At 40.7% G+C, this 22,805-nt stretch overlaps 1 protein-coding gene across 4 annotated transcripts in view; it reads left to right on the plus strand.

The window, feature by feature from the left end:
- The window catches only part of EYA3 (EYA transcriptional coactivator and phosphatase 3), a 239,462-nt gene that overhangs the window by 98,923 nt on the left and 117,734 nt on the right, over nt 1-22,805 (plus strand). For 2 of the 4 annotated variants that reach the window (XM_023732056.1, XM_004377044.3), the window contains exon 1: nt 13,974-14,087. The exons of the other annotated variants lie outside the window; for them this stretch is intronic. The gene's annotated coding sequence lies outside the window, so the exon portion shown is untranslated. Of the gene's footprint in view, nt 1-13,973; nt 14,088-22,805 lie in introns of those variants that run through there. 4 annotated transcript variants of the gene reach the window in all.

Below are 22,805 nucleotides of genomic sequence, written 5' to 3' on the forward strand. Positions count from 1 at the left end.
ACACACCTTTCCTGATTTTAAACCACACAGTATCCCCTTGATCTGTTCCAATGACTACCTCTTTGTCTATGTACAAGTTCCGCATGGGCACAATTAAGTGTGGAATTCCCATTCTTTCCAATGTTATATCCATAATTTGTTATGATCCACACAGTTAAATGCCTTTGCATAGTCAATAAAACACAGGTAAACATCTTTCTGGTATTCTCTGCTTTCAGCCAAGATCCATCTGACATCAGCAATACCCATCCTTCCATGTCCTCTTCTGAATCTGGCTTAAATTTCTGGCAGTTCCCTGTTGATGTACTGCTGCAACCGTTTTTGAATTATCTTCAGCAAAAATTTTACTTGTCTGTGATATTAATGATATTGTTCAATAATTTCCGCATTCCATTGGATCACTGTTCTTTAGAATGGGCACAAATATGGATCTCTTCCAGTCAGTTGGCCAGGTAGCTGTCTTCCAAATTTCTTGGCATAGACAAGTGAGTACTTCCAGCGTTGCATTCATTTGTTGAGACACCTCAATTGGTATTCCATCAATTCCTGGAGCCCTGTTTTTCACCAGTGCCTTCAGTGCAGCTTGGGCTTCTTCCTTTAGTACTGTTGGTTCTTGATCATATGCTACCTCCTGAAATGGTTGAAGGTCGACCAATTCTTCTTCTTTTAAACTTTCTTTCAGCATATCGGTCTTGTGTGTGTGTGTGTGTGTGTGTGTGTGTGTATGTGTGCATGCTTTAGGTGAAAGTTTACCACACAAATTAGTTTCTCATTCAAAAATTTATACACAAATTGTTTTGTGACACTTTACACTTCAGGTTCCCCTTGTCCATTTGTCCAGTTTTCCTGTCCCTTCCTGCCTTCTGGTCTTTGCTTTTAGGCAGGTGTTGCCTGCTTTGTCTCGTATACTTGATTGAACTAAGAACCGTGTTCCTCACGTGGATTATTGTTTGTTTTATAGACCTATGTAATCTTTGGCTGAAAGGTGAACTTCGGGAGTGGCTTCAGTTCTGAGTTAGCAGGGTGTCCAGTGGCCATAGTCTTGGGAATTCCTCCAGTCTGTCAGACCAGTAAGCCTGGTCTTTTTTTTGTGAATTTGTATTTTGTTCTACATTTTTCTCCTGTCGACCAATTCTTTTTGGCACAGTGACAATGTGTATTCCTTCCATCTTCTTTGCTCATAGAATTCTTCGATATTGCAACTCGAGGCTTGAATTTTTTCTTCAGTTTTTTCAGCCTGAGAAATGCCCAGCATGTTCTTCGCTTTTGGTTTTCTGACTCCAGGTCTTTGCACATTTCATTGTAATACTTTACTTTGTCTTCTTGAGCCACCCTTTGAAATCTTCTGTTCAACTCTTTCACTTTATCATTTCTTCCTTTCACTTTAGCTACTCTACATTCAACAGCAAGTTTCAGAGTCTCTTTTGACATCTGTTTTGGTCTTTCCTGTTCTTCCTGTCTTTTTAATAACCTTTTGTTTTCCTCATGTATAATATCCTTGATGTCATCGCACAACTTGTCTGGTCTTTGGTCATCAGTGTTCAATGCACCAAATCTATTCTTGAGATGGTCTCTTAATTCAGGTGGGATATACTCAAGGTCACTCTTTGGCTTTCATGGACTTGCTTTAATTTCTTCAGCTTCAGCTTGAACTTGCATATGAGCACTTATAATCCTTGGGTGGTACAAACAGTTAACACACATGGCTGCTAACTGAGGCACCTCAGAAAAAGGCCTGTTGATCTACTTCTGAAAAATCAGCCATTGAAAAGCCTATGGAGCACAGTTCTACTCTGACATACATGGGGTCGCCATGAGTTGGGATGGATTCAGTGGCAACTGTTAAGTAAATATTCTTTAAAAAGTAGTTTTGATCTCACTCACTACCTGAAAGTGTCTCAGAGAATTTCATCCGGGGTCCCTGAGCTATACTTTGAGAACCACTGGTCTATGTAACATGTTGTTGTTGGGTGTCATCGATTCCGACTCATAGTGACCCTATAGGGCAGGGTAGAACTGCTTCATTGGGTTTCCAAGACTGTAATTTTTATAGAAACAGACTGCCCCTTCTTTCATCTACAGAGCATCTGGTGGGTTCTAACCACTGACCTTTGGGTTAGCAGCTGAGTGCTTAACCACTCCACCACCAGAGCTCCTTAGATAATATGTAGTGTCTTATGTTTGTATAGGTCGGTTGTTTGAACACACCGACTGCTCCATGGGAGAAAGACATGGCAGTCTGCCTCCAGAAAGATTACAGACTTGAAAACCATATGGGGAAGTTCTATTCTCTCTCTCTCTCTCTCTCTCTTTTTTGTACAGTACTGCAGAGCTTACAAAGCTCCTTAAATCAGGAAAATTATTCTTATTCCCACTTTATAGGGCAGTTGGACCTGGCTGTCCTGCATTTGGGGAGGTAATGCTGAAGTGGTGTGCTGGGATCCATCACAGCAGCTACTGCACTAGGATTGCTGCTTTCCAAGCTTCCTGTGGTTCCTGGGACTTGCTGTCTGCTGTAACAGTTGGCATTCTGCTCTTGGCTTTCTCTCTGCCAGGGGGCTGGTCACGTCCATCCAGCACCTAGCAAGCTGTGTAGCTGTTGCAGACTGTCTAGGAAGAGTTAACGCCAAGAACATCAGATGCTTAGATTTCCATATGAGGGATTCTAATGTTATAATTAGGTAATTATGGAAGAGTCTACCTAGGAGGCAGAGATGACGTGAACCCAGTATTTTAATTTTGTGTGTGTGTGTGCTTTAGGTGAAAGTTTACAGAGCAAATTCATTTCTCATTAAACAGTTAATACACAAATTATTTGTGACATTGATAGCCAACCCCACGATGTGTTGGCACTTTCCCCTTCTCCGCTCTGGGTTCCCTGTTTCCGTTCAACTAGTTTTACTGTTCCTTCCTGCCTTCTCATCTTTGCTTTGGGGCTGGTGTGCCCATTATACATGTTTCATACATGATTGAATTACAAAGCATGCCCCCCATGTGTGGTATTGTTGGCCCTATAGATCTGTTTAATCTTTGGCTGAAAGGTGAACCTCCAGAGTGACTTCAGTACTGAGTTAAAAGGGCATCCTTCGGGGTTTCTCCAGTCTCTGTCAGACCAGCAAGCTTTCTTTATTTTTTTGTGAATTTGAATTTTGTTCTACATTTTTCTCCTCCTGCTCTGTCCAGGAACCTATATTGTGATCCCTGCTGGAGCAGTCAGTAGTGGTACCTGGGCACCATGTAGTTGTTCTGGGTTCAGTCTGGTGAAGGTTGTGGTAGCTGTGGTCCATTAGTCCTTAGACTAATCTCTTCTTTGTGTCTTTGGTTTTCTTCATTCTGCTTTGCTCCCGCTGGGTTGGGACCAGTAGATGTATCTTAGGTGGATACGCGCAGGCTTTTAAGACCCCAGATGCTACTCACCACAGTCGGATGTAGAACATTTTCTTTATAGACTATATTATGCCAATTAAGCTGGATGTCCCCCAAGACCATGGTCCCCAGCCCTCAGCCCAGTAGCTCAGTCTCTCAGGGCGTTTGAATATGTCTGTGAAGCTTCTATGACTTTGGTCTGGTCAAGTTGTGCTGACTTTCCCGGTATTGTGTACTGTCTTACCCTTCACCAAAGTTACCACTTATCTACTATTTAGTTAGTGTTTTTCCCTCCCCACCCTTCCCTCCATCGTAACCATCAAAGATTATTTCTTTCTGTGTGGAAACGTGTGCATGTGTTTTTATAAGAGTGGTCTCATACAGTACTTGTCTTTTTGTGATTGACTTATTTCACTCAGCATAATGCCCTCCAGATTAATCCATGTTGTGAGATGTTTTGAAGATTCATCATTGTTCTTTATCATTGCATAGTATTCCATTGTGTGTATGTACCATAGTTTGCTTATCCATCTGTTTATTCATCTGTTGATGGGTACTTAGGTTGTTTCCATCTTTTTGCTATGTGAATAATGCTGCAATGAACGTACGTGTGCATATGTCTATTTGTGTGACTGCTCTTATTTCTCTAGGATACATCCCTAAGAGTGGGATTGCTGGATCATATAGTATTTCTATTTCTAGTTCTTTAAGGGCCATATTGTTTCCCAAATGGGTGTACCATTTTGCATTCCCACCAGCAGTGCATAAGAGTTCCTATCTCCCCGCAATCTCTCCAAAATTTGTTATTTTCTGTTTTTTTGATTCGTGCCAGTAATGTCAGGGTGAGATGATATCTCACTGTAGTTTTGATCTGCAGTTCTCTAATGGCTAGTGATCGGGAGCATTTCCTCATGTGTCTGTTAGCTGCCTGAATGTCTTCTTTAGTGAAATATCTGTTCATTTCCTTTGCCCATTTTTATTTTTTTTTTTTGTTTTTCGTATCTTTTTTTTTTAAATTGTACTTTAGGTAAAGGTTTACAGAACAAACTAGCTTCTCATTAAACAGTTAGTACACATATTGCTTTATGATATTGGTTAACAACCCCATGACATGTCAACATTCTCCCTTCTTGAACTTGGGTTCCCTATTACCAGCTTTCCTATCCCCTCTTGCTTTCTCGTACTTGCCCCTGGGCTGGTGTGCCCCTTTAGTCTCGTTTTGTTTTATGGGGCTGTCTAACCTTTGGATGAAGGGTGAACCTTGGGAGTGACTTCATTACTGAGCTAAAAGAGTGTCTGGGGGCCATACTCTCGGGGTTTCTCCAGTCTCTGTCAGGCCAGTAAGTCTGGTCTTTTTTTGTGTGAGTTAGAATTTTGTCCTACAATTTACTCCAGCTTTGTCTGGGACCCTCTGTTGTGATCCCAGTCAGAGCAGTCAGTAGTAGTAGCTGGGCACCATCTGGTTGTACTGGACTCAGTCGGGTGGAGGCCATGGTAGTTGTGGTCCATTAGGCCTTTGGACTAATCTTTCCCTTGTATCATGTTTTCTTAATTCTCCCTTGCTCCCAAAGGAGTGAGACCAGTGAAGTATCTTAGATGCCTTTACCCATTTTTTAATTTGATTATTTGTCTTTTTATTGTAGAGGTGTTGGATTTTCCTATAGATTTTAGAGATTAGACCTTTGTCAGATATGTCATAGCCAAAAATTTTTCCCACTGTGTAGGTTCTCTTTTTACTCTTTTGATGAAGCCTTTTGATGTGCATAAGTGTTTAATTTTTAGAAGATTCCATTTATCTAAATTATCTTCTGGTGCTTGTGTATTGTTAATTATGGTTTGTATCCTGTTTATGCCGTGTACTAGGGCCCCTAGTGTTGACCTGGAAACCCTGGTGGTGTAGTGGTTAAGAGCTACGGTGGCTAACCAAAAGGTTGGCAGTTTGAATCCACCAGGTGCTCCTTGGAAACCCTATGGGGAAGTTCGACTCTGTCCTATAGGGTTGCAATGAGTCGGAATTGACTTGACAGCAACAGGTTTGGTTTTTACGGGTTGGTGTTGACCTTTTTTTTCTTCCCTGATCTTTATAGTTTTTGGTTTTGTATTTAGGTCTTTGGTCCATTTTGAATTAATTTTTATGTATGGTGTGAGGTATGGGTCCTGTTTCATTTTTTTGCAGATAGACATCCATTTTTGCCAGCACATTTTGTTAAAAGAGACCGTCTTTTCCCCATTTGATGGAATTTAGGCCTTTGTCAAAGATCAGGTGGCTGTAGGTAGATGGATTTACATCTGGGTTCTTGATTCTGTTCCATTGTTCATTGTGTCTGTTGTTGTACCAGTACCTGGCTGTTTTGACTACCGTAACTGTATAGCAAGTTCTGAGGTCAGGTAGTTTGAGATCTCCTACTTTGTTCTTTTTCTTCAATAATACTTTACTTATCCAGTGCCTCTTTCCTTTCCATATAAAGTTAATGATTAGTTTTTCCATGTTGTTAAAGAATGCTGTTGGTATTTGGATCAGGATAGCATTGTATTTGTAGATTGCTTTAGGTAGAATTGACATTTTCACAATGTTGAGTCTACCTATCCATGAGCATGGTATGTTTCTCCATGTATGTAGGTCTCTTTTGGTTTCTTGCAGTAGTGATTTGTAGTTTTCTTTGTGTAAGTCTTGAGTATTTCAATTTTAATGTCATACCCTGTCAGTCACCTTTCAGTGCAGGAGATAGAAATTACTCTAGGTGTTTTAAGCAGAAAGCAATTGATTTCAGGAAATCAGGTGCTTACAAAATCATTGGAAAAGCTAGAGGGGTAAGAATCAGGGGGCCAACTCTGGAATTATTGAGTTCAAGAATGCACCTCTACAACTAAGATTCAAGGATCAGAAACTAGGATTGGATAACTACTGCCTCTGTGGCCACTGTTGCTGCAACTTCCTTTCAAAATGCATGAGACCGGAGACTAGAAACTGAAATGCTCTTGCAGAAAAACCCTGTATTTTGATGATCATACTGGTCAGCAGAAACAGCCAAACTGCAGGAAAATGGCCTCTTCCTCATTTCTACTTTCCAAATCTTATCCAAGTGCATCAGATTGACAATACCTAGTCAATACCTCATCTAGAATCACAGCTGCAAGGGAGCCTGAGAAATGCTTTTTAAAAAAATTATTGTAAAAAAGATATAACACAATATTTGCCAATTTAATCTTTTTCACATATACAATTCAGTGACATCAATTACATTAATCATGTTGTGCAACCATTACCAATATTTTCCATCACCATAAACAGAAACTCAGTGCTTCCTAAACAATGACTCCCCTTCCTCTCTCCCTCCCGCCTCTGGTAATCACTAAAAAATTTTGGTCTCTATACATTTGCCTTTTATAATATTTCATATGAGTGATATCAGCCAATATTTGTCCTTTCGTGATTGACTTACTTCACTCAGTAAAATGGGGTCAAGCTTCATCCATGTTGTAGTATGTAGCAGAACTTTATTACTGTTTATGGGGAAATGCCATTTTAACCTTCTCACCTCTGCAGTGTAGGAAAGTGCACTAGAATCAAGTAGTAATGAATCTTGAGCCCCATCTAACCATATTCAGCACACAACATTTCTGTCTACGGATTGACTGGAATGTGAGCTCCATGAGGGCAGTGTTTTTTTCTGATTCGTTTTCTGCTATGACCTCAGAGCCTAAAATATTACAAAGTAGTTGCTAAATAAATACGTAGAGATACTTATCAAAATGAATGTTTCCTCAGAAGCTTTCTTTGTGAACATTAGACAATGATGGCAGTAGGACTAAGTTACTCTGACAATAGCTTTGGGGATTAAAAAAGTCAAAGACAGAAGTGCAAAGAAAACACTCTGTAGTGGATTAAAGATGGCCACAAAGTCTTTGACATTTCTCCCATTGCAAGGTGGCGTGTACATCACTCCCCTGAATGTAGATGAGCTCTATGACTGCTTGGACCGATAGATTACCATAGAAGTAACATTGTGCCAGTTTCCAGGCCAGCCTTTAAGACACTGGCAGCTTTAACAACCTGTCTCTATGGAGCTCTGAGCTACCATGTAAGAAGTCCAACTACTATAATGGAGACAGCACATGGAGAGGCCCCGAGACTACATGGAGAGTGGCCCAACTGAGCCCAGCCTTCCAGTCATCCCCAACAAGTGACAGGCATATGGATAAAGCTACCCTGGACCCTCCAGCCTAGCCCAGCTGCTGGCTAGAATACTACCAACTGACTCTGGTTGATGCCATATGGAACAGATGAATTACCCAGCTGAGCCCTGCCCAAAGTCCTGACTCAAAAATTGTGGGAAAGGAGGAGTGTGCTGTCAAAATATACGGAGAGCAATTAGGGTCACATAACAATGTATGGATAAATTTTTGTATAAGAGACTAACTTGAAATGCAAACTTCCACTTAAACTACAACAATATATAAAAACAAACAAACAAACAAAAAAATTCCAGAAGCGCTTGAGCCTCTGGCATGGACATATTAATAGAATTTCTCTCTCATCAACTCTGAAAATGAAAACTAAAGTTTAGACCAGTGGCTTCAGGACTCCATCCACCATGTTAAAGACGGCCAGGAGTAAGTGGAAGCATGCTATCTTAAAGGGTGTTTGCATTCTCTGTTTTAGAATTGCTTTGATTTCAGGCATTTAAGGAGAAATAAAATAATCAAATTCAAAAAAATTGTGGGACGCTGAATAATACAATGATTGTTGTTTTAAGCCGCTGAGTTTTGGGATCGTTTGTTATGTGGTAATAAATAACCAGAACACACTCCAAGTGTGGTCCTAGTAAATACAAATTTGACTGTGGTAAGACTGTAGAAGATATTCCTTTATTATATTACCTAGATTTCCACGGCTATAGTTTTAATCCTGCATGATTTTCTGTGAGGTATTACTAAAGCACCCAAGTTTTGTTCAAGAAGCATAAAGCAAGAGATCTTGTATGTTGCCAAACGATACCGATTTATTGGGAAAGAAATATAATGAACAACACTAGTGAACATATAGAAAAGTTACTTGAATGTAAGGTGAAGATAACATACTCAGGAAACTGAAAATTCTTTGCTCTGAAGACAACAATGGTTATTGCGTATCTCGAATGTGTGAATTAATTCTACTCCAAAGGCTTCTTGCTGGTGAAAATTTGGATAAAACTGTGAAAAAGACTAGTAATCTCTATGCAGGGCTGAATAGGCAAAAAGTGACCCTTGTCCTTATTGCAGCCATGACTAGATTGCTATAGATGTCTTTCAGAGGCTCAAATGTTATGCACATATTAAGAAACTGCCTTAAAAACAACAGACAACATCAACAGAAACAAAACTGAGGCTACTGTCCTTAAGCGATGTCACTCAGGAGAGTTTAAATTGATGACTACTACGAAACACTAATCATACATTTCTTATGTCTTTTTTAATGGAAATATATGATTCAGAGGCCTTATTTTTAGATACTTTTAGTGTAATTAGGCTTGCATTTGGATTTACGTTTAGCTTTTGTTTAGAAAGATTTGGCTGTAATATTTTTGGGCTATTTTAATAGCCTTTTTGTGTTAATTTTTTAATGAAATATTTCAAATCTATAGAAAAGAATAAAAAATAATACAGCAAACATATAGGTACTTACAACCCAGCTTGAAGAAATCTCAGCCAAATTTTTGCCGTATTTCTTTAGCTCTGTCCCCAGGAGCAATACAGTAGAGCAGGAAAAAAACCAAACCAAATAAATCCTTACAACCTTCTGCTGATCATGACAGCAAGCAAAAATGCATGAACTCAGAGAAGAGAAACTGGTAAATAAATGAATTTATACCTGGCTGCCTGTTTTTCTTCCTGTGGTTTGAGTGGAACATGGCCTAGTAGTTAAATCATGGGCTCTGAAGTCATACAGACCTGGATTCAAGTACTGGCTTTGCTTCTTGACAGTTGTGTGGTTTTGGGCAAGTTACTTAACCTCTCCCTGCCAGATTCCTTGGAGCCCTGGTGGTGTAGTGGTTAAGCGTTTGGCTGCTGACCGAAACATCGGCTGTACGGCTCCACCAGCTGCTCCTTGGAAACTGTATGGAGCAGTTCTACTCTGTCCTGTAGGGTCACTGTGAGTTGAAATCGACTTGACGGCAACGGGTTTTTCGGGCAGGATTCCTCATCTGTAAAGTGGAGATAATCATAATACTTCCCAGGTGTGTTGGGAGGAATAAGAGAGAACAGTGAGCACTTACGTATTTACTAGGTACAATATGTGACATATAGTAAAGCTTCAGTAAATATTAGTAATTACTTGTTGTATTGAGCACCTACCATATGCCGATTGATCTTTTAGTGCTGAGAATTCAGTACTGAACAAGAGCGATAAAGACCCCCGTAGAGCTTATTTTCTACTGACAGACAATGAACAATAATTTCAGACAGTGAAAGGGGCCATGAAGAAAAGATTAGGCACAGGGAGTGGGTGGGGAAGCTACTTTAGACATCTACTTTGAGACTAGCAGAAAAAGCAACCATTCATTGGAAGGTCTGGGGAAGAATGTTTGAGGCAGAGGGAGCAGTATATGCTGAAGCCCTGAGGCAAGAACAAGAAACAGAAAGGATAGCATGGTTGCAACTCAGTATGTGAAGGGGAGCAAGGCAGGGAATGGTGTCTGAGAGTTAGGAAGGGCAGGTCAAGAAGGGCCTTGTAGTGGTTGTTGTTCTTAGGTGCCATCAAGTCAGTTCCAACTAATAGGGACACCATGCAGCACATAACGAGACACTGCCTGATCCTGCACCATCCTCACAATTGTTGCTATGTTTGAGCCCACTGTTGCAGCCACTGCGTCAATCCATCTCACTGAGGGTCTTCCCCTTTTTTGCTGACCCTCTACTTTACCAAGTATGATATCTTTCTCCAAGGACTTGTCCCTCCCGATAACACGTCCAAAGTAAGCCAGAAGTCTCACTATCCTCGCTTCTAAGGAGCATTTTGGCTACACTCTTTCCAAAACAGATTTATTTGTTCTTCTGGCAGTCCATAGGTACATTCAATATTCTTCACTAACACCATAATTCATGTCACTTTTAGGAATAAGGTGTGCCTGACCCAAGCTATGGTATTTTTAATTGCCTCATATGCATGCAAAAGCTGGACAACGAATAAGGAAGACGGGAGAATTGATGCATTTGAATTATGGTGTTGGTGAATTACGGACCTAGTAGAACATAGTAAAAACTTTGGATGTTATTTTTAAGAGACTGTGAAGACATTGGAGGGTTTTATTGCTAGTGATATACAGCATCCTCTGCTGTAGGGAAAGATTTGTGTGCTTTCCTGTGGCTCTGTTTTGGAATTATGGTACATGCTGTAGGAGTAACTTTTCTGGAGATGCCACATTGGTTATTCATGGGTGCCCCCTAGTGGACTGGTGGCTCAACTTGCATGACTTCAGATTAGTGCAGGCAAAGAAAATCAGAAATGTATTTTTTCATTCAACGAACATTTATTGGGTGCCTACAATGTGCCAGGCTCTGTGCCAGTGCTGAGATATGTCAGTGAACAAAACAAAATATACATGTCCTCATGACCCTTACAGTTTGGTGGAGGGAGAAAGACATTAAACCAAATTTGTTGTTAGTTGTCGAGTTGACTCTGACTCATGGAGATCCCATGTGTGCAGAGTAGAACTGTTCCATAGGGTTTTCAAGGCTATGTTCTTTCAGAAGCAGATGGCCACTAGACCTGTCTTCCGAGGCGCCTCTGTGTGTGTTCAAACTGGCAATCTTTCAGCTAGTAGTGAGTGCTTAACCATTTGTGGCACCCAACAAATTATGCGGTATGTTGGGTGGAAATAAGCACTGTTGTTGTTGTTAGGAGCCGTTGAGTTGGTTCTGACTCACAGCAACCTTATGTACAACAGAACAAAACACTGCCCAGTCCTGCACCATCCTCACAATCATTGTTATGCTTGAGCTCATTGTTGCAGCCACTGTGTCAATCCGTCTCGTTGAGGGTCTTCCTTTTTTTCGCTAACCCTCTACTCTACCAAGCATGATGTCCTTCTCCAGGGACTGGTCCCTCCTGGTAACATGTCCAAACTATATGAGATGAAGTCTCATCATTCTCACTTCTAATAAGCATTGTGGCTGTACTTCTTCCAAGACAGATTTGTTTGTTCTTCTGACAGTCCATGGTATATTCAATACCATGAAAGCACTGTTAGAGAAAAATTAAGTAGGTAACTGGGCTAGGGAGTGCAGGGGGGATGATGGTATGCCAATTTTAAATATAGTGTTACAGAGGGTGTCACTGAGAGGGTGATATATGAGCAAAGATATAAAGGAGGTGACAGGGTGAGTGATGCAGTTATCTGGGGGAACAGCATTACAGGCAGAAGGATCAGCAAGCCCAAAGGCCATGAGTCTATCTGCAGATTTGAGAAAGAGCATAGAGGCTAGTGTGTCTACCTTAGAGCGATAATAGAGAGAGTAGGAAATGAGATCAGAGTTGTAATGTGGGTTGTTGCTGTTAGCTGCTCTTGAGTCAGCTAGACTCATGGCAACCCTATGCACAACAGGACTGGACCGTTGTGATTCATGGAGTTTTCACTGGCTAATTTTCAGGAGATCGCCAGGTCTTTCTTCCTAGTTTGTCTTAGTCTGGAAGCTCCCGCTCAAACCCGTTCAGAATTGTTGTTGTTAGATGCCGTTGAGTAGGTTCTGACTCATAGCGACCCTATGAAAAACAGAACGAAACACTACCCTGCACCATCCTCACAATCATTATGTTTGAGCTCACTGTCGCGGCTACTGTGTCAATCCATCTTGTTGAGGGTCCTCCTGTTCTTCACTGGCCCTCTACTTTATCAAGCATGATGTCTTTCTCCAGGGACTGATCCCTCCTGATAACATGTTCAAAGTATGTGAGACACAGTCTCTCCATCCTTCCAAGGAGCATTCTGGTTGTACTTCTTCCGAGACAGAGTTCAGCATCATAGCAACACACAAGCCTCCACTGACAGACAGGTGGTGGGTGTGCGTGAGGTGCATTTGCCGAGAATCTAACCCAGATTTCTTCCACGGAAGATAACTCTACCACTGAACCATCAGTGCCCTCCTATAATGGGGGTAGGGGGATCAAATCTTGAGGATCCTGTAGGCTAATGTAAGGACTTTGGTTTTCAATCTGAGATGGGAATCCATTGGAGGAAGGACATGATTTGATGAAGATTTTAATAGGAGCCCTTTGCTGCTGTGTTGCTAGATTGCGGGAGGGCAATGGTGCAAATAGGACAAACAGTCACAGATTGACTGTGGCTTGTACCAGTAGAAGCAGTAAATGGTCAGATTCTGGACAGATTTTGAAAGTCAATCCTACAGAACTTACTGATTAATTAGATGTGGAGTGTGAGAAAGAGGAGTTAAGAATCTTCATAAATGATATTACTTAGTAAATTGTGGGGCCCTGGTAGCGCAGTGGTTAAGCGTTTGGCTGCTAACCAAAAGGTGGGCAGTTCAAATCCACCAGCCACTCCTTGGAAACCCTATGGGGCAGTTCTACTCTGTTCTATGGGGTCACTATGAGTCAGAATTGACTCGATGGCAACAGGTTTGGTCTATGGATTTTAGTAAATTGTTTCATAGGAAGCGGTGCTCAAAGAATATACAGCCAAAAAATGTAGGCGAAAATGTATTTTAGTGGTGTTATCAAGCAGGTAGTAAAAATATTTTTCTGGATTTTATGGTATTTGTGGTATTTGTTAAGCTTTTAAAAATTTGTAATTTCATTTCTCAGTCTAATGATTCACTTTATACCTAATATTGTAATTCTGTATTTTTTTCTTAAAGAGGGCTCCAAATTAATAAACTTCATAAACCCATACCTGACTAGTAATTTAATGAAGCATTTAAAAATGTTGTTTCTCATCAAATACATAAAACAGTGTGCATGAAATAGAAGTTAACTGTAAGCTCAATATAATATACTCGTTGCCGTCCAGTCGATTCAAACTCATAGCGACCCCTGTAAGACAGAGAAGAATTGCCTCATAGGGTTTCCAAGGAGGGCCTGGTGGATTCGACCCGCTGACCTTTCGGTTAGCAGCCAGACGCTTAACTACTGTGCCACTAGGACCCCTCAATGTAATACAGGAGTACATAAATATTGGTGATAAAAAGATCACCTTAGGCAAGCCTTCCAAATGTCTTCGAAAACTTCCTACCCATTCTTTCTCCCACAGTTTTTCTAAATCCATCAAATGCATCCAGCATTTCTCTTCATGTTCCTCTTGGGGAGGAGGGATTACACGTATTTTAAAAGAATTTCCTGAAAAAGAACGGCCGAAGTTTTTTTTTTTTTAACCGGGTCTAGGGCTGCTTCAAAGTCCTCAACGTAGTGTAAACTACCCCATTCGCTTCCGTGCCATACTCTGAGGCTACGAAAGAGACGTACGTAAGCAGGGGCGGAGCTCCCCGGGCCAGCGTAGTGGGCGGGGCCCAAAAGTTTCCCCGCCCCATGAGGCCTAAACGCAAGCGCCCAGCGGCTTCTAGGGGGAATGAAGTATAGCTTGTGAGGTGACCCTGGCCGCTTACTTCCGGTTCCTAGGGATGCGCATCCGGGTCATGCTAACGCCGCCGTTTCCTCCACTCGCTTGGTTCTGCTGTGGGTCTGGACCGGTCCTTATGTCCTGCTGTGGTGCCTCTGCAGCTTTTGGGTGAGTCTCCGCTATCGACAGGGTCTGAGCGGCAGCCCGTCGAGTACAGCATGTAGGGAGTCGGGTCAAGAGCTCTGCCCCGGTTCCTCTGGGTGGGGGTTCTCTTCGCCTGTCCCTTGTCCCTGCAGTGCTTCACTTAGCCCTTTTGCTCATGCTGGCCTCGCTTCTTTCACCTCAGCTTATTCCTTCTCGCCTGCGCGCACCTCTCGCTGCTTTTCCTCAGCCTCATCCCCCCTTTTCAGCGCCCGATTCTTGCCTTTCTCCTCAGCACTTCCCTGTGTCGCTGCTTGTTTTCCCCCACTCTCACTTTAGCACCCCTCTCCCGCAAACCCTGATCCCGGGATCTCAGTGTTATTTCACCTAGCGGGACGACCCACCTCCTCATTGTGCTCACCCTCCTCCACTGGGAAACTTAGCCTGTTTCTCTCTGGGGTCCTAGGCTCCCGTCCCCCAACTCTCTTTTCCATTGACCCTTCTCCCCTCCTGAGAATAGTATGTGACATATGTGCTTCGCTTGGGGTTCTCCCGTCTTTTTCTTAGCTAAAGGACTTTGCCAAAGCTCCAGTCTGGGAAGACTTTCCTGGCCTGGAGAAAGTTTTGCCCCACAACGCTGAGTTAGGCTGAACTCTAGTATCTTCCTTAGTTAGGGAACAACAAAGGCCTTCCCAGTTCTTTTCTGGAGCACAGTTTTGGGGTTCTCTTCAGAGCAGGCTAACAGGTTAGTAGGCCTACGGTACTGCTAGCCGCTGGGCTTGTGTGATCTCGTTAACTTGACGGGTCATGAGGACGTCCTGTCAGTTTTGTCTCCTCTCTCCCCTGAGAATGAATGTGCACAGCTGAGGCAAAAATACGGGTGTTCTGGGACAGTTAGCCCTGTTTTCTGCATACAAATAAAAAGGAAAAACTTATTTTTACTTATAGGACAGTTTGCTGTGACAAAGGACAGAGCTTCTTGGGAGATTATTAGCCCCAGAGTTATAAGTTTATTTCTAGAAATGTTAGTGTGTTGTTACTGAAATGTTTTCTGCTGAAGAGTTCACTAGTAGTTTCAAAGAATATTTTCCTTAGTTGAACTCATGCAGCTATGCATCCCAGTCCTTGCCTCTTATACATTGTTTCTTCATTTTTACTACATTAACAAGTTTTCTACCCCCCCACCCCCGTCTGTTTTCTTCATAAGCCAGACAGGACAGTACTTCTTAGAATATTGTTCTTTCATTTTTCCTTTCCTGTTTCCACCTTAGTCTTAAAACCATCTTTTTCTCATTTTGAGACTTAGGGCATCTTTCATAAATTTCTCTGGAGGTTTTGTTGAAATTCTAGTCAAGAGTTAAGTCATCTATAAACTGAGGGGATTGGATTGAGTAACTGTTAGTGTCCGAATTTTGTGATCCGAAGGTTTATTATGAGGTACAGGTTTGGATAATTTTTATTTTTGTTTTTCTGATGTTTGTGGTATATGCATTTAATTGCAGTTTTTTTGTGGTAATTTTTTTGTAATCATATAAATTCTGCTCTAAAACTTGGTACTTCACATGTGAACAGAACAGATGAAGCTTTTAGTATCTGCTTGTCTTTTGAGTAGTGAACTGTTATAGAAAAATCTCCCTTGTTTCATGATATATATACATATGAGAGAGTATGATAGACCTTGGCTTATTCCAAAATCAGCTCCCTTCAGCTATTTTTAGCAAAGAACTTTGGAGTGTGGCCGTGTTAGTCCTAGAAGCCACGGAGAAAGACCCTTGTGGTTGGCTTTCAGGATTTATCTAACAGCTTAGGGAAACCCATTTGAAAGTTCCCTACCTGTTCTTCCTCCCCAGGACCTACACTGGCAACTAACTTCCATTCAACCTGGTCTCGTCATTTCCCATTCTTAAAAACTAACCCCAATGAATATGGGCTGACTCCAGCTGCTGCTTTATCTCTAGTTTTGTGTACTTTTTTTTTTTTTTTTTCCAAGCCGTGAAAGCTCTGTAGTTAGACCCATGTTTGGGTTAACGCAGAGCCCTCTTTCAACCTTTTTTATTTCTGAACTCTATGTCTTGAGCACGTCTAAGTCTAAACCTAGATGTTATTGTTAGTTGCCATTGAGTTGATTCCTACTCATGGAGACCCCATGTGTGCAGAGTAGAACTGCTCCATAGGGCTTTCAAGCCTGTGACCTTTCAGAAGCAGATCTCCAGGCCTATCTTCTGAGGTGCCTCTGGGTGGGTCCCAACTACCAACTTTTTGGCTAGTAAAAAAACCCATTTCTGTGGAGTCGATTCCAACTTACAGCTACTAGTTGAATGCTTAACCATTTTCACCACCCAGGAACTTTTGGATAGATTTCTACAATTTGTCTACTCTTAGATAAATTTCTACAATTTGAACCATAGAGTTCAAACCTACTTCTTCATTTTACAAATAAATCAGAGCTTAAAGAATTAGTGATGATTTTTTCAAGGTCATTAAAAAAATAACAGACTAATGGGTTTTGGTTATATCAAAGCTGTAAGTTAGAGAGCACAATATAGTAGTTATGGTTCCTTTCAATAAATTTAATCTCATATGAATGAGAGTTTGGGGATAAGACATCTATGACACAGATTTTTAAATCCAAGGCTGAAGTCATTTTGCCTTCAACAAGGGACGAGAGAAAGAAAAAAAAAACTGTTATGAAGAAGTAGAAGTTGAAAAGGTTGGGGGTGGAGTGGGGGTATCTTTTTCTGTTTTCTTCTGAAATGACTTTGCCCTATTATGATACAAATCCTACATAAAAACATGTTGCTGTCAAGTCGATTCCAACTCATAGTGACCCTATAGGACAGAGTAGAACTGCCCCATAGGGTTTCCAGGGAGCAGCTGGTGGAATCGAACTGCCGACCTTTTGGTTAGTAGCCGTAGCTCTTAACCACTACGCCACCAGGCCTCCAAATCTTGCATCAAAAAAAAAACCCTGCCATCAAGTCACTTCTGACTCATAGCAACCCTATAGGACAGGGTAGAACTGCCCCACAGGGTTTCCAGGGAGGCCTGGTGGATTCCAACTGCCCACCTTTTGATTAGCAGCCAAACTCTTAACCACTATGCCACCAGGGTTTCCAACTCCTGCATAGAAACCCTTAAATGAACATTCTGTGTTCTCATTGGAGAAGTTGTGTTCATGCTGCTGGGCCTTGTGTAGAAGGCTGATAGACTTTCTAATTACTGAAAGGCCTGTACCTCTATCACCTAGCTGCCAAACAGAAAAATAGAATCATTAGAGATAGCTTAGTGTTTGTTTTTAAAGCTCAGGAGAGGAATCCAGCACTGTTGGTTTTCTATAGAAATTTCTGCGTTAGTTTGGCAGAGTCTTAGTTTGTAACTCCGAGTGCCCAATTTAAAATATATTTCTGCATGTTGGTTTTAAGTCCACCAGGTTTTTTTCTTTTGGTTTGGTTTGAATATTTTTGGTTGTTATTTTTTGTCATTTTATTTGCTACTGTATTTTGTTTTACATGTTTTATTATTTGCCCTTGAACCTAGGATATGTTTTAAGGAAGATGCAGCTTTAAAAATGGAAGAAACAAAATATATCTTGACCATGTCCTTTTCATTTGTATCTTGCAGTTTGATAGTTTCAGTAATCTACCTAAGCCACTTCACAGTTTTCACAATTTTTTGTTGTTGTTGAAAATAAAAACCTTATAGAACTTCTTTTTTTGTTAGTTGTTTGTCTGAAAGATTTTTGTGTTCTGCATATGTCAACAGGATATTTTAGCTCATGTGATTTAAATGGAGAAGGAGTAGTTAAAAATGGAAATGTGTATTTAAAAATATTAGGAATAGTTTATTCTTCCCACACATTCATTTAATTTGTTTCTAACAAGTTGTTAGATTGTTATATTTATAGTAAAGTGGAAAATAGGTGGACTTTCTACCTGCTGATTAACTTAAAAAATAATTGTATGTTTGTATATAGAATATATGGCTTAAGCTATAAACTGCCCATTGATAGTGGTATTCTTTATTGTCAGAGAACACATAGCAAGCAATGGAATAGCAGCCACATCATCATCTTGATATTTTTATTTGGTCCTATCAACCTAAGTCCTAGATTAACTGATTATTAAAAGTAGAAATAATTAGAGTATTTTCTCTGTTATTTTCTAGTATATTTGAAAAAATTTTGAAATACAGGCTTCATAAAATTTATCCTTAACCATTTTCCCCTTTTAAATATGCGGTAGTATTTTAAATCAGAAAAGGAAATGTGTAGTTTTAAATAGAACCGACTTATTTTAAATAAGTTAACAGATAGCCCAAGGCAGTCAGTGCTTAGTATCTTAAAGATCTTAGTACAGATTGTGTTGGATGCACTTTAACTTATTAGCTCAGTTATATTTGTACCACTTAGATTTGTTTTCTCCCTGGAAAATAGGAATAATCTTTGTAATACATTTCTTTCAGCAAATATCATTTGGGCACATCCTGTGGTGGTACAGTGGTTAAGAGTTACAGCTGCTAACCAAAAGGCTGGCAGTTTGAATCCGCAGGACACTCCTTGAAAACCCTATGGGGAAGTTCTGCTCTGTCCTGTAGGGTCGCTGAGAGTCAAAATCGACGGCAACGGATTTTTGATTTTATGTACAATACAGTAATAGATACTCAGGCTGTTCGTGTGAACTGGGTAACATTGTACAGGCTGACATATACACTTAAATTCTGAACTTGATCTTTCTTTTACATGTCTGAATTAAATTATAAGATTTAACGTAATTAGTATTAAAATAAGCTTTATCCAAAGAATGGAAACCCTGGCAGCGTAGTGGTTAAGAGCTACGGCTGCTAACCAAAAGGTTAGCAGTTTGAATCCACCAGGTGCTCCTTGGAAACCCTATGGGGCTGTTCTTCACTGTCCTATGGGGTCACTGTGGGTCGGAACCGCCTCAACAGCAATGGGTTTTGGTTTTTTATCCAAAGAAAGTGTCGCTTTGTACCAGTGTCAATGGTATCTAATATTTTAAAACTAGGCTATTATTTTCTGTTGTTTTCAAAGCTCCCAGTGATTTCTCATCATTATTTGGGTTTTGTTCTTGCATCAATCTGTATCACAGCTTAATTACTATAAAATCATGTTCTTTCTCTATTGTTGTTAGTTGCCGTCTAGTCGGCTCTGACTCTTGGCAACCTTATGTATATAACAAAACAAAACATTGCCTGGTCCTGTGCCATCCTCACAGTTGTTGGTATGTTTGAGCCCATTGTTGCAGCCACAGTGTTGATTCATCTCACAGAGGGTTTCCCTCGTTCGACCCTCCACTTTACCAAACATGATATCCTTTTCTAGTGATTGGTCTTCCCTGATGGCATGTCCAAAGTAAGCAATTAAAAATTTTTCATTTGGGAAACGTTTTTACAACTGAATGTAGAAATCGGTAATAATGAAAGCTAATTCTTACATAATACTTTGTGTCAAGAACTATTCTAAGTTGTTTACATATATTAACTCTTTAATTCTTACAACCCTATTAAGTAAGTGCTTTTATCATCTCCATATGACAGATGAGGAAATCAAAGCCAGAGGTTACATAACTTGCCCCAAATCACACAACTAGTAAGCAGGAGAGCTGAATCTGAACTTAGTCTTTCTGGCTCCAGGGTCTGCTAGTTTGGTGATTTCTTCCTTTATAGGTTCTGGTTAAACATCAATTTCTCTAAAGCACAAAAGGGAAGTTTCCCTGGTCTTTTTATTAATGCTGGCTTAAGGCAAATTGCAAACCCTTTACTACCTATGTTTCTCAGGTGACAAAAACTGTATATTAAGAGAGCAGAACAGGATCAACCCTACCCCACCTTTTTTTAAAAAAATTCTTATGGAAGTTAATTTTTTTTTGAGTTATTTGGAGAAAGGCAGATTTTAATAAAATGCATTCTGTATTACTAAAATGTCTTACCCCTGGCAGTTAATTCTTTTCCTTTCTTTGATCTGCAGAGTACTAAATGAATTTATGTAGTAGTCTTAAACTCTGAGATCTTAATGTCCTCCATATGAATTTAACTACTTTGAAATACAAAACAGAAGACTAAAACTGGAATTTCTGTCTTTGTGAAAGATGTATCAAATAAGATACTTTCCTCTGGTCTCATTTCCAAATTTAGAAATTTATACAAAATTAAGTACATCCATGTCTTTAGGATTACCATGTTTAGAGTAATACAGTGAAACCTGTGAGAGCTGGAACTTGATGGGACTACCGTGTCTTACAAGTTTTCTGCCTTGGCAGGGTGCAGTCTTAATACTTTTCTGTCTCTCTCTTAAAAAAAACCCTTTGCTACCATGTCGACTCTGACTCATAGCGACCCTATAGGACAGAGTAGAACTGCCCCATAGGGTTTCCAAGGAGCACCTGGTGGATTCAAACTGCCGACCTTTCGGTTAGCCGCCGAACTCTTAACCACTACACCACCAGGGCTTCCTGTCTCTCTATTAGTGGAAAATATTTTTGTTTTCCTTCTCTGACAGATTTCTGTCTTATACAGTTTCTGGGTTTCGCAGGTTTTACTGTATATTTAAGTTAGTGTTTTTCTTTTTAGTTTAGAAAAGAGGACGGGAACTTTCACAAACCAATTCCTTTTTTAATGAAAAATGCATATAATCTTTTGGAATATTATTGATTATATTAATTTTTTTTGCTTTTATTTATTTTTCCTAAATAAAAATTGTTTAGTTGCATCTCTAAAAGGAAATGATTTTATATTTGTTAAGTTGGGGTACAGCTTCACGCAAGAGTCTTAAATAATGATGTTATTGTTAGGTGCCATCGAGTTGATTCTGACTCATAGCGACCCTACGTACAACAGAGCAAAACACTGCCCGGCAGATAATGATAAGAAATTATTTTTCTAAATATTTTCAAAACAACTGAGAATTGTGGACTCTGGTTAACAGAAAAAAACTACCATTATTTCTGGTAAGAAGTGACACTTGGTTAAAAATCTGCTTATTTTAATTCTTAGTATATTAAATCCTCATTTAATTCTGATATATTAATCAAATATACTATTTTTGTAGTAACGTTCGTCTTGATCTCCCCACCCCTTGGTGGGAAAAGTATTGTTATGGAGCTGAAAAGTGTAAGTTTTGGTATGGTGATTTACTTGTCATTTAGAATTTTCTTTAACCCTTTAATTTTTGTTTTGAAAGCACTCTCTCTTATATGTAGATTTGATAATCAGTTTCTTTTAAAGTCTTTCACCTGAAATTTAATAATGTAGAAGTTACTGGAGGCATGGTCAACATGGCGGACTAGTTAGACGCTTCCTATATCCCTCTTACAACAAAGAACTGGAAAAACAAGTGATTTGATTCTATGTGAACATCTGGCAGCCCTCAACAAGGCAAGGTTAAGAAATCCATCTGAGTCATATTGGAGAGGAAGACCGTTTGGAAGAGGTGAGGAGCGCTAGAGCCGCGGCGGTGACACAGTAGAGACACAGCCACGCCAGGCCGCAGTGAAGCAGGCAAACAGCTGTGCTGTACACGCGCTCGAGAAGCAGTTTCCACATCGAGAGAGACCTGGCAAAAGAGATTCTGCTTGGACACTCCGAACCAGTGAAGAGTAGCTCCCAAGATCCCAAGAGGCTAGGATAAGTGTATGTGCGCACCCTTTTGTGGAGAGTTTAAAAAAAAAAAAAAAAAAACCCATTTGGGAAAAACCTCTCTCCCTTTTACCTCCTACCTCCACGCTCTGCACCGGATTTGGAAAAACCTCTCTTCCTTTTACTGCCTCCCTCCCTGCTCTGCACTGGGAGTCCACTGGGCCAGAAATAGATCCCAAAAGGCGCCCTGACCCATTCTCCTGGCCTTGGAGAGGGAACAAATAAGCTGCTGGCTCCCCTTGGCCAGGAACACAGGGTCGGCACAACTCCTTTGCTGGCCGTAGAAATCGGGTCCACAGACTCTGAGCGCCATACACCCCTGTATAGACTTGTGGGGACCCATCTCAACAGCATTAGCCCTCACTACCACAGTACAACAGGGCAAATGTCTGAAGTTTAACTTCAACTGCTCCAGCTGTGAATGGGCAGATTTGTGATCCTTGAAACAGCCCTGCCCCTCAAGTAGGCACTTTTATCTGTTTCCAGCAGGGTCTTGAGGACTGGTGATAACTCCTAAAGTGCCTAGTCACCTGCTACAGGAGTTCAAGAAAAAGTGGTGCCCTCGAGTCTTTGCAGCCAACATAGTGGGGCGCTCTTAGCCCGGCTGCAAAATTCACCTACATATTCACCCTAGAGAATAGGGACATGCTTTTCTTTTAGACTCTCAGGGGCAGCTGTCGGCCCCTTGCCTGGCTCAGCACATGATCCCCTACCACAGCCAGAGTCCAGTGCCTTCACCAGTCACCCATGCCTTTCTAGGACTGGGGGTGAGAGCCTGCATCACACACTTGGTGATCGACTGCCTGCACACCTGAGCTGATCCCATATAGGAAGTTTTAACGAACTCTGGCGTGCACATACTTAGTTACAGAACCAGGACATTAGAGATAAAAAGCTGTCAAAAATCAAAGTAGTGCACATGAGCAGCCTATTTGGGCATATCAAAACAAAACAAAATAAGAAGCTAGGCCTCACTAAGCAAACACAAAATAAAATTATAATAAATTATTGATGGCTCGGAGACAACAGTATCAACTCACATAAAGAGGCAGTCCATGATGGCTTCAGCAAGCTCCCAAAATAAAGAATCAA

Source organism: Trichechus manatus, unplaced genomic scaffold (genome assembly GCF_000243295.1).
Source record: "Trichechus manatus latirostris isolate Lorelei unplaced genomic scaffold, TriManLat1.0 scaffold00048, whole genome shotgun sequence".
NCBI lineage: Eukaryota > Metazoa > Chordata > Mammalia > Sirenia > Trichechidae > Trichechus > Trichechus manatus.